The sequence below is a fragment of the Lemur catta genome, chromosome 3 (genome assembly GCF_020740605.2).
Source record: "Lemur catta isolate mLemCat1 chromosome 3, mLemCat1.pri, whole genome shotgun sequence".
NCBI lineage: Eukaryota > Metazoa > Chordata > Mammalia > Primates > Lemuridae > Lemur > Lemur catta.
Genome location: NC_059130.1, coordinates 43,110,942 through 43,123,023, shown reverse-complemented (window position 1 = coordinate 43,123,023; position 12,082 = coordinate 43,110,942). Strand labels below are relative to the sequence as shown.

Here is a 12,082-nt window from a genome sequence, read left to right as displayed (position 1 = left end):
TGTAAGACAATGGGACAGTTTTCAGTGGGTTGTGGCTTCCTTCAGTGCTGTGCTATAATGTTCTAGAACTGGCTTATACCAGCTTCCAAGATCTGGTAGTGCACCTCTCTTCCCATCTCTGTATTTGGTGACATCATGATGGTAGCTGGAAACTGGTCATGATTGGAGTGCTTACACTACGAAAAGTGGCAAAGGCTACAACAAATCAAAGCTGTTTCCCCCTAGGGAGCCAGTTGTTAAGCATTTACCAGCACACCACTGGTTTCTTCCTTTTCAACACCTGATCTTACTGTTTACTGGTTAAATCACGTGTCAAACTGAGAAAGTAAATGTATCTGAGTGTAATATTTTGATTTTTAACATATTAAAGTGTTAGTGCTTTAAAAAATGATACAGACCGGGGCTCGTGGCTCATACCTGTAATCCTAGCACTCTGGGAGGCTGAGGCAGGAGGATCACTTGAGCTCAGGAGTTTGAGACCAGCCTGAGCAAGAGTGAGACCCTGTCTCTACTAAAAATAGAAAAATTAGCCCGGCATTGTGGCTCACGCCTATAGTCCCATCTACTAGGTAAGCTGAGGCAGGAGGATTGCTTGAGCCCAAGGAGTTGGAGCTTGCGGTGAGCTAAGGTGACGCTACTACATTCTACCAACAGTGACACAGTGGGACTCTGTCTCAAAAAAAAAATTGGTCCATTTGGAATTTGATGTGCTCTGTGAAGGACAGGGTAATTTTTCAGCACTAGAATCTAAGTCATTTTTTGCATTCAAGATTAGTTCTATTAAGGACTTACAATAGTGAAACCTGTAGGTCATGGTTAAGGACAAATGCTTTTTTCTCCCAGAGAATTTTTCTATGTTAAAATATTTCTCTAAATGCTGTTGTATTGTTTACTCTGCTTTATTTCAAGGACATTAATGTAAGAAAGGAAGACATTAAAAATAAGAAATTACAAGATAGAAAAGTTAAGGGTAACTTTAAATTACAGAAGTATTCTTTTTTTTTCTTTTTGAGATAGGATCTCACTCTGTCACCCAGGCTAGAGTGCAGTGGTGTCATCATAGTTTACTGCAACCTCAAACTCCTGGGCTTAAGATATCCTCCTGCCTCAGTCTCCCCAGTAGCTAGGACTACAGGTGTGCACCACTATGCCAGGCTAATTTTTCTACTTTTTTGGTAGAGACAGGGTCTAACTCTTGCTCAGGCTAGTCTCCAACTCCTGGCCTCAAGCGATCTTCCCGCATCGGCTTCCCAAAGTGTTAGGATTATAGGCGTGAGCCACCGTGCCTGGCAGAAGTATTCTTTTGTGAAAGGTTTTCTTGCTTCTTCCTTTCTTGGATGTCAAATGTATTATTCATCAAAATTTGATTTATCTCCCTTATATTGCATCTACTGCACCATGTAAAGTGTGTCAGTATTTTAAAAATTGAATATGACTTGTAGTTTATTAGATAATTTATTACTATTCACTATTTTGAATCCTTGGTTGGAGTTGCTATAAATAATTATTTTAATAAAGAAAGATACCCAGTAACAGAAATCAGAAAACTTGTTTGGAGGCACCAGGTAAGTGCCGAGGTGATGTGGAGACACAGTTCAGGCAGCAGGTCTGAGCAGCAGCAGGCTTGTGAAGGTGGTGCATGACCACATTCTGGGAGAGGAGCCCCATGCTGGGGTTCATCTTCAGACCAGCATTAGGAGCACTGTTGGGTCTTGGCGGAACTGAGCCTAAGGGTGTTTGAGGAAGTTGCTTCCTACTATGATAGTCAGGGAATCATTAGTTCTGTAGAAAAATGTCAGCTTTTCACAGATGAAATATTTTAAAGAGGTTTGTAGGTTATTAATAGACTTTAAATCCTGATTTACATACAGACCAGGACTTGTTTTCTAATTTCATAAATTAGACTGATACATAATGGAAACACTCAAATATTATTTTGAATAACAACATTGAAAACATTTTAGAACTATATATCTTATTTTACATTTAAATATCTGAATTTAGCACTGAAGTGCACATATAGTAGTAACATTCATCGGGTGTCGGGCAGATGGGAGGGAGAAGAAGGGGATGAGTGTATTCGCACCTAATGGGTGTGGTGTGCACCGTCTTGTGGGGTGGACACGCTTGAAGCTCTGACTCGGGTGGGGCAAGGGCAATATACATAACCTAAACATTTGTACCCCAGTAATATGCTGAAATCAAAAAGAAAAAAATAAATAAATGTCTGAATTTAATTAAAATAGGTATTTTAGAGTAAGATAGTCTGCTTTTGCAGAGGATTAATGTTTGTTTTCTTTTCATTATAACAAATTGAGCTCATGGTAAAAATAAACATGCTTCTGAAAACATTCTTTCTTAACTTGCAGCTTGACCTTGTTCTTCAGTGCTAATTCCCTATTACCTTCCATATAAAGTGCAGGTTACACGTTCATTTTTTAAAGTCCCTTGAATATAGTTATTCCTAAATTTTAATGTGTATAAGATGCACCGGGGGGCATCTTAAAGATGCAGATTCCTGGGCATCACCCTTAGAGGTTTTAATTCAGTAGGTCTGGGATAGGGCCCAGGGAAATGCATTTTAAAGGACTACTGCCAGGTGCTCCTATACCTGTTGGTTTTTGAATCACATTTTGAGAAGCACTCCTATCAGTTTTATCTAATTCTCTCACTGTTGTCATCTTTTCTTTTTCTAGATACTTTTTCTTCTTCTGTTTAATAGAATCCTTTCTTAAGGGATGGGGAAAAATGACCTATCATTCTTTTTCTAATTGTCTAAATGTCTGGTCGTAGAGTCTGTATAGAAGTCTAAGTACTATGCTTTGAATATGCCAGGCGCTCATTCGGTGCTGAACTGTGTTCTCCTGCTGCCTGGGCATCTAGCTCAGACATCAGCACCCCTGACCGAGCGTTTCAAGAGCCTGAGGATCTTTGTAAACTATCAGAGGTTGAGATTCTGAACATCAAGTTTGGTTGTTACGTGACCAACCCACCTAATAGGCATAAACATAGAAAGAAAAACCATCCCACTGAAATATCTATAGCAACAAGTTGTGCATATCCTCTGTCCCTGGGAGCTGGGCTCCTTCTCCTTGATATCTGATAAGTCTAGGAATTTCCATTGACCCCAGGGATTGTCACACAGTTATCAAGCACATAATTTTAATTCTGGAAAATGGAACTATCAAAAATAAATTAGAATATATTTGGTGGGCAAGATGGATAATGGGAATGTTGACTTTTCCAAAAAGTTTGAGGATCACTGACATAAAACAGATCAAAGGTATTCGTCTTTCTGGCAGATACTTTGGGTTATTTTTCCTTGATTATTGGATGCAATGTTATTAATAAATGAAACTTCAAAGGTCCTTGGTGGAAAAAATGCTTATTCAATGGCTAGAAATGCAGATGCTACATACATGTATTAAGGTAGGACTTTGTCCAAACATTCCCACATTTATAACCTATTTCATTGAGAGGTCACATGATTCTCTTTCTGAAATCTTATAAACCATGTTTTTGTGGGAAAAAAGGGTAATAGGTGCTATTTGGGACCTTTCTTTCAGACCTACTTTAAATCTGATTTGATTGTGTTTTCCAGGTCACGCTCTTTTAATATTTGCATAACTCAAGAAATTAAATTTGTCTTTAGTTTAAGCTTGGTTATTGGGATCCCACTGTGAATTACTATTTATATTAATTTCTTTTCATCTTTTTCTTTTAATTTTTCTGACAATAATTTGAAACTGCTGTTTTTACCCATTTTCTTTCATTACCCTTTTTTCCTTGGCTTAAACATTGGCCACACATTTATTAATAGACTTAAAATTTCTAGTAGCTCAGTTATGTACCTTCCAACATAAAGTTGAGAGCAATTTTCACTCAACTCTCAAAATTTTGGGAAAAGTTAAGGAGCTGTTTTAAGCAAACTGACCCAAATTTTATTTCTTCACAGTTAGATGACTGCCTTTTACCAGCACATACCATTTCTGTTTAGGAGGGAAATGACTAAACCAAAGGTATTATATTTCTCCTCAAAGTAAATGAAGAAACAATATATTTCATTAGAACTACCACTTGTGATTATGAGGTTAAGGTGACTTTTGAGGTGGTGATAATTGGTTGTATTTTAGGTCTGTTTGTCTGTATTCTGTTTTAGGAGAAACTTTGTAGCTGCCTCATGTTTCCAAACCAAAAATTAGAATTCTCTAGTCTTAGTCTGCTTTGGTCCATGTAATGTCTACTCCAGAATTATGTCTGTTTAAAGAGGTTGGATGGAAGAGAGGTAACAGATTCCTTAGTTTCTCTTTTTTTCTATCCCCTTCCCCAATCCCATCTTTAAAAAATGAGTTGTTTTAAGCTGGATGTGGTGGCACATGCCTGTAGTCCCAGCTTCTTGGGGGACTGAGGCAGGAGGATCACTGGAGCTCAGGAGATCCCGGCCACAGTGTGCTATGGTTGTGCCTGTGAATCGCCACTGCACTCCAGCTTGGGCAACATGGTGAGACGCTATCTCTAAAAAAACAAATGAACAAAAATGGGTTGTCTAGAAATAATTGCTATTGAAGAGCACTAAAAGATAAGCTGTAAAGTTGTTAATACCTGTTTAAATTTGAGAGGAAGGGGTGTTTTTTTATAGTGAGAAAAATGACTAGACTTGTTTTACATCATGCTTATGTCTATAGTCAACTAATAATTATTACTTACCTACCCCTTCCCACTCTCATTGTTTCCCCTTGGACCTCTAATAACATAAATCATGGATCATAGATGTCCCCTGTATTTGTATTTGTTAGGTGAGTTGGAGTAGTCTGGAATGCATTTTCTCTGCCTTCTCTTTCTTGAGTGGAGGGTGGGGGGTGGATGTGGGGTGGGGTGGGATGGGATGGGGTGGTAGGGGGGACGTGATTTATACTTCCTGCCATAGCCTGTCCTACTACCCATAAGATCTTGAGCAGTAGTCACTTGACCAGCAGGAAAGGAGGGGTTATTTCATCTACTGTTGAATGATATGGTCAGTGAATTTAAGAAGCTGGTTATTAGGGTATCTGAACAGTATGAGAATAGACCATAATTCAGTTACTCTGCTGATTTATAAGATGGTTTTGTACTGCAGGTGTTTATTTTTCAGAGTTAACTAAATTCATATTAAGTACTTTTTAAGTAATTTGTGTTAGTTTAATATTAACAGTCTCCTGCAAGCCTGGTGGCATTTTTTTCTCATTATTTTCCCAAAGTGTATTTATTTTGTAAATTTTTATCTTTGTGTTTTTGCATTCATTCATTCATCTGTTCATTAAATAGATTTTTGAATGCCTGAAGTGTGCCACACAGCAGAGAAGTTGCCAATTTGTGTCCCATAGATCATGTTTCAATTGTTTTCCTGTTGCTTTCCTTTTGGGTAATATTTAAAGAGCCCTGATTTTTTTTAACCTCTGCATAATTAACACACTGGATGGAATTGTCTCTCTCACTTCAGTTTTTACTGTTCTATTATATAGGAATTTGGCGTTATACAATACTTTACAAGCATTATAAAAATAGGACTTAGGAAGAACCTCTGTAAGCCATGTTGAAAGCAATTTGAGAGTCTCTGTCCTTGGGAGGGTCTTTAATCTAAGGCACGACAACTGAAATTTCCATTTTAAATGTCCATTTGCCCTTATTGCTCTTGTGCACCATCAAAACCTTTTTTTCTTGACATGTGTATGATATATCTAATTCTTCTTCATTGTTCTATTTTAACATTTTCATTTTGCTATGTGCATGTCTCCCAATACCCATATTAGACACTATGGAGACTTGTCATTGATCATGTATTAGTGCACAATTCAGAATAAACATAAACATATTGAAATATGATACAGTTCTATTCTGATTTACAACGTAGGTCTAATCTTGAAAAGTTGACTAAATTGTTTGTTACCATCTAAATTGTGGGTTGCCCTTCAATACATCTTTTAATTGTTTTGTGTCTGTGCTATTGAAATTGTTATCAGAAAAATAAATGCATAAAGAACACTTAACAAATGTTTATTGATCACCTTTCCTCATGTGAAAGCTAGTTTTTTTAGGTTTCTGAGGGGTATACAAAGATCTACATAAGACACAGCCCCTACACTAAAAGGGTTATACTATAGTGCCCAACAGGTAAACATATGTTTGCATTGAGTATGGCTAGGTGAAAGATTTACAAGGCAGGCTGGATATGGTGGCTCATGCCTGTAATCCTAGCACTTTGGGAGGCTGAGTGTGGGGGTACGTGCCTGTAGTCCTAGCTGCTCGGGAGGCTGAAGCAGGAGGATCACATTTGAAGTAGCAGCGAGCTATGATGAGGCCACTGCAACAGATGTTGCACTGCCTGCGTGACACTGCAGGACCCTGTTTCAAAAAAAAAAAAAAGGAAGAAAATTTACAAGACAAATACAGAGTAGATTTAGCAAAGTTGGCTTAGGTATTTATTCTAACCTGTTGGACACTACAGTATAACCAGTAAAAAGGTTAGCCACACTATTAAATACCTTCTGGATACTGTAATAGCAGAGGGTAAAAGTCATAGGAGTGATTAGAAGAACTTATCTGGCTGAGGAAGGTGTACATACTACAACTGCAGAGTGAGCAAGAGTAATGGAGGGAAATGTCTAGAAGTCGGGCCTGGAGAACATTTCCCTCAGGAAAAGTCGGCCCTCCTCCTTTTTGTCCTGCCCCAGCCGGGCACGTAGATGTCTAGATGTCCATCGTGGAGTTCATCTTGGTGAATCCTCAATGGTATATCTGTGTTCATCCTACCGGGATGTCTGCTCCTCAGGGGCAGAAACCAGGCATGCGAAGCTTGACATCCTTGTCAATAGTATCCACGCTTGATGCAGTCGTTGTTTTACCCACACACTAATTAGGAAAGAAAATGATTTTATTGAATGAATCCCTAACCAACCCACACGTTTTCTATGTCAGTGCTGTCTTTTTCTAAGTATCCCGAATAACAGGGACCTGTAATATACATATGATAAAACTGAGTTTCTGTGGTTAAAGAAAAGCATGCACATATTTGCATAAAGGAGGGTTTATGATTAGGGATGATTTGCTATATTTTGTATTTTGGTTTTTTGCTTTTCTTTACATTGGGGGATGATTTCTTTGCATTTTTGTTATAAAACTGTGTTTGTGTTTTTCATTCATATGTTTGAATTGAGGATGGCTATGTAAAGGATTTACAAGACAAATACAGAGTAGGTGTAGCAAAGTTGGCTTGGGTATTTATTGAGTAAGCTGTTTGGGAAAGACATTTGATGTCTTAGATCCAGAATGTTTTTAAATGCTGCTTGCTTGATTTTGTTTTGTTCTGTTTTACATGGAGTAAGGCATTTGAGAATATTTTTCTGCTTGGAGTCTGGACCTCAGATGTGGGATCCAAGTTACTGCTCCCTGAGGTGCTGGCACAGAGCTAAGCCTCTTCCAAGTAACCATATGTTAAGTCCTAGTTATTAGTTGCTCAAGTGAAAGTGGTAGAAATAGCTAAAGAAAGAAGCAAAGTGCAAAGCTAATACGCTTGTTTGAACAATACAACCTAAAGAAAAAATAATGTATGTGATGCACCAGTTTCAAGGGGGTATAATAGGTAAATATTTGATGTTAATTGAAAATTTCATTCATTAATTTATTCTACAAATATTTATTGAGAACTTCTATGTACTAGATACATAATAAACAAGGTGGGCAACCCTTACCTTATGTGGCAAGACACACAAGGAACAAAACTAAGTAAGTAAATTACAGAGTATGTTGGAGAGTGTTAAATGCTATGGAATACAAAAGGTCAAGGTAAGGATATTGGGAGTCCTGGGTTGTAATTTTATGCAGTTTTTGTGTGTCACAAAGTCGTCGTGGAGCTGAGAGGGTGATCTACGTGGCAGTCTGGAGGAAGAGCATTCCAGACAGAAGCAAGAGCCAGTACAAAGCCCCGCGGTGGGCATATGCCTGGCTTACTGGGGAAAAGCAGGGAGACCAGTGTTGCCTATACCATAGGAAATTCTTGTTTATATGTAATGTTTGAGGATTAGAGTGTCCTGGTTGATTAGTATTTTGGCTAATGGGGAATAATCATTTGTTCCATAAATGTATTATTGATTTTTCAAAGAATAAAATTCAATAAAGTATATATTAAGAAAAAAATTATTTAAAATAGGAGTCGGCAAGTTTTTTCTGTAAAGGCCCAGATATTTTAGGCTTTGTAGGACACATAGTCTCTGTTGTAACTACTGAACTCTGCTATTGTGCCATGAATGTAGCCACAGACAATACATCAACCAGTGGGAATGGCTGTGCTCCAGTAAACTTGATGGTCTCTGAAATTTGGATTTCATACAATCTTCAGATGCTAAGAAATATTATCCTTTAAACATTTTTTCATCCATTTAAAAAACAAAAACTATTCTAGTTTAGGGGCTGTACAAAAGCAAATGTCAGGTTGGATTTGGCTCCGAGGCCATAGTTTGCCAACCTCTGATTTAAAACACAATTAAAATTTTGTTAATTTGCACATGTTATAGGACTTCATAGTGCTTAAGGGACATTAGTCCAAGAACTACTTATTATTGTACAATATTGGAAATAGATTGTCTTGGTATAGGTTTATATTAAAGTTCAAATTTCCTGTAAAAGTATGGTACATCATTGTATATTTTTTCCCAAAAAAGGATGATGAAAAATTGGAAAAACATCCAACTATTAGCATTTTTTGGTTCATAGGGTTTCATTTAAATAAGAGACTATTTCATAGATAGATGGATAAATGTATGTATAGTAAAGAGTTCAGAAACAGAAGAATTAACCATCAGAAAAAAACATTAAATCTGGTAAGATGACAAATTCAAATGTTTCAAAAAGGAGATTTTCAGAAAATGGATTTTTGGGCTGGGCATGGTAGCTTATGCCTATAATCCCAGCCTGGGCAAGATAGTGAGACACCGTCTCTATAAAAATAAAAATAAAAATAATTTGCCAGGCGTGGTAGTGCCCACTGTAGTCCTACCTACTTGGGAGGCTAAGGCAGGAGGATCACTTGAGCCCAGGTGTTCAAGGTCACATTGAGCTATGATAGTGCCACTGTATTCTAGCCTGGGTGACAGAGTGAGACATTGTCTCCTAAAGAAAGAGAGAAAGGAAAGGAAAGGAGGGAGGAAGGAAGGAAGGAAGAAAGAGAGAAAGAAAGAAAGAAAATGGATTTTTGCAACTCAAACGTAATTATTGAAGTCAATTTCCTAAAGATCTTGGTTAATAAGTAATTATGAGAGTATATTTCAAAATCTATCATGTCTTCATTCAAAAGTGGGGAAATGGGAAAACAGAGGAAGTTGACAGTAGCAGCAGAGGATGAACTAATGGAAGTTGAGTTGATAGTCTAAGAGGTATTTTTTTTTTAATAATGGTTAGAAAGTTACTGAAAACTGTTTTTCTAAAATTATTTTCATTTTCATCTTGCTCTGAAACAAGAGGCTAAATTTGGAAACAATGGGTTTTGGCAGTAGGATGGTGGATAACCTACATCATATGGAGTGATCAAAATTCCTTTCTGAGGAGGTGGCATTTCAGGTGAGATCCCAAGGGCTAGAAGGAGCAATACATGTAGAGAGTGGGGAAAGACGTTCTCAACAGGAGGAACTGGTAAGTTCAGGGGTCTGAATGTAAGGCAAAGTTCAGCATGCTGTAGGATCCTCAAGGCCAGCATGGCTGGTTCACAGGGAGAATGAAGGGGTGTGGTGCCTCATGAGGCCACAGAGAAAGGCAGGGGAAGATCTTGCAGGATTTGCAGTTTGAATTTTATTCTAATTACAGTGGAAGTTTCTCAAGAGTTTTAAGACAAGGACGAACATATTCTGATTTACATTTTAAGAAGATTTCTTTGTGCTTTGCAAAGGCCGTATTGTTGGGAAGCAATTGTTGGGGAGGACAAACTTTTCCTTTACTCTCTTAGTTCAGTGATCTGGGGCCTGCAAATTAAACTGACAAAAGACAGATTAGCAAGAGAAAAACAGGTTTTTATTCATGTATGTATGGACATTCACAGAAAAATGTGACTCAAAGGGGTGGTTAGAATTTGGTACTTATATACCATCTTAGTAGGGAAAGGGAAGCGGGAGAAGGGCACTTATGGGAAAACAAATGACAGTTTGGGAAGATAAATGGGCCTTTGAGAGAACCAATGGGAGATCTGATAGTTTTGGGAACAATGTCAGTGTGGTGTGGTATTTAGGGAGACTGGGGGCTGTGCTAAGCTAATGCAGATTGATAAACATCCTTTCTCTGCTTACTTGCTGTTGGTTAGACGGTAAGGTAATTATGAACTTCTGGTAAGTATGTGCTTGAATATGCCCAGTGCTATGCAGTTTGGTGGTCTATCTATTGCATGTCCATTGCAGTTGGTGCAGTGGTGGGATTACCTTGCAGTGGCAGCTATCAGAGTGAGACAAGAGGAACAAGGAGCAGATAGCTGCTGCTCTGATGGCAGCATGGTGATAAGCAGGTGGGATTTGTGGTTCCTCTGCATCAGGGGTTGCATTTGGACTGAGGATTCATTTCTTCTCTTTATATCTCCAGCCTTATTCCCAGTTTCAAAAGAGTTGTAATCAATAGGACTTTTGTGTGTATGTGTGTGTGTGTGTGTGTGTGTGTGTGTGTGTCTGCTGTCCATAGGTAAATTTCTTACAGCAGGTTTTGTGTGTATGTATGTTGGGTAAGGGTGTGTGCATTATCTACCAAGGCTTCTGATATGACTGGGCTTAGATATTTTAAGAAAATATTACTTATAGTTGAAATGTTTTGTTTAAATTTCAGAATATTATGGGGGTGCAAACACTTTGGTTACATATATTGCCTTTGCACCACCCGAGTCTAGTTGAAATGTTTTTAATTTCATCATAATAGGTTGAGAACAATTGGCCTTTCTCAGCAAATACTGGAGCTTTTTTATTTGTACTTACTTTCAAGAGTTAATTAATAATTTTAGGCATATTATCATAATAAGAGTAACTTCTATTTATGTAGAATTTCAGGATTTCTCTAGGATAACAGAGCAGTTAAGCAAATTAAATCTGTTTCCTTTGGCCCCACCCCGCCATTTCTATATCCATTTTTCCTCCTTACCCATCTCATCTCCCACAGGTGCCTGGGTTTTATATCCTCTTGCACCTGAAAGCCTTTCCAAGAGCATCTGATAAGTTCATTTACATTCAGATACAAGTAACTGATACAGTTTAAAGTTTTGAATATCCTGAAGGTCTTTGCATTCTAGCAGAAAAAGATGAGAAGCCTTACACGTTATAGAGATTAACAATTTTCTGTTGGGAAGGGGAGGGTTTTTTGATTTTGCTTTTCTGACTGTTGTTTGTTTTTAATCTGTAGGGGCTTTTTCAAACTCTTACAATCACACCAGGGTGGCTACAGCTCTTGCTTCTACCCAAGGTTAGCACCTTAAGGTAATTCCATCTGCAGTAAGTTCAGAGTGCTTTATATATTATTTCTATTCGTTAAAGCACTCTACTTGTAGTGAACAGACAGCAGTCCCATCTGTTTGACAGCTGATGAGACAAATACAACATTTTAGAGAAATAAAATAACATATTTGAAAGCATTTGGAAAAGTGTGAATGCATTATACAATTGCAAATTTTTATTGGTTAAATTGCTTAAGACCTGACAATTTAAGCAGACTCACTAAATTTTTAATCAAGGTACTAATGTATAATGGATAAGGACAATAGGAGGAGTTAATACTGAGATGTTTTAAGATTGAGCTAGGTTAAGAATTCTGATATTTCTTACTTTGGGAGGCCGAGGCAGGAGAGTCACTTGAGGCCAGGAGTTCAAGTTCAGCCTGGGCAATATAGCGAGACCCCATCTCTACAAAAGATAAAATAATTAGCCAGGTGTGGTAGCGCACACCTGTAGTCCTAGCTCTTCAGGAGGCTGAGGTGGGAGAATCGTTGGAGCCCAGGAGTTCGAAGCTGCAGTGAGCTATGATTGTGCCACTGCACTCCAGCCTGGGAGACAGAGTGAGAGCCTGTTTCAAAAAAAAAAAAAAGAAT

The 12,082-nt window shown here is 38.0% G+C and overlaps 1 protein-coding gene across 8 annotated transcripts in view; it reads left to right on the top strand.

The window, feature by feature from the left end:
* The window catches only part of DNM3 (dynamin 3), a 534,534-nt gene that overhangs the window by 86,165 nt on the left and 436,287 nt on the right, over positions 1-12,082 (top strand). The window lies entirely within an intron of this gene.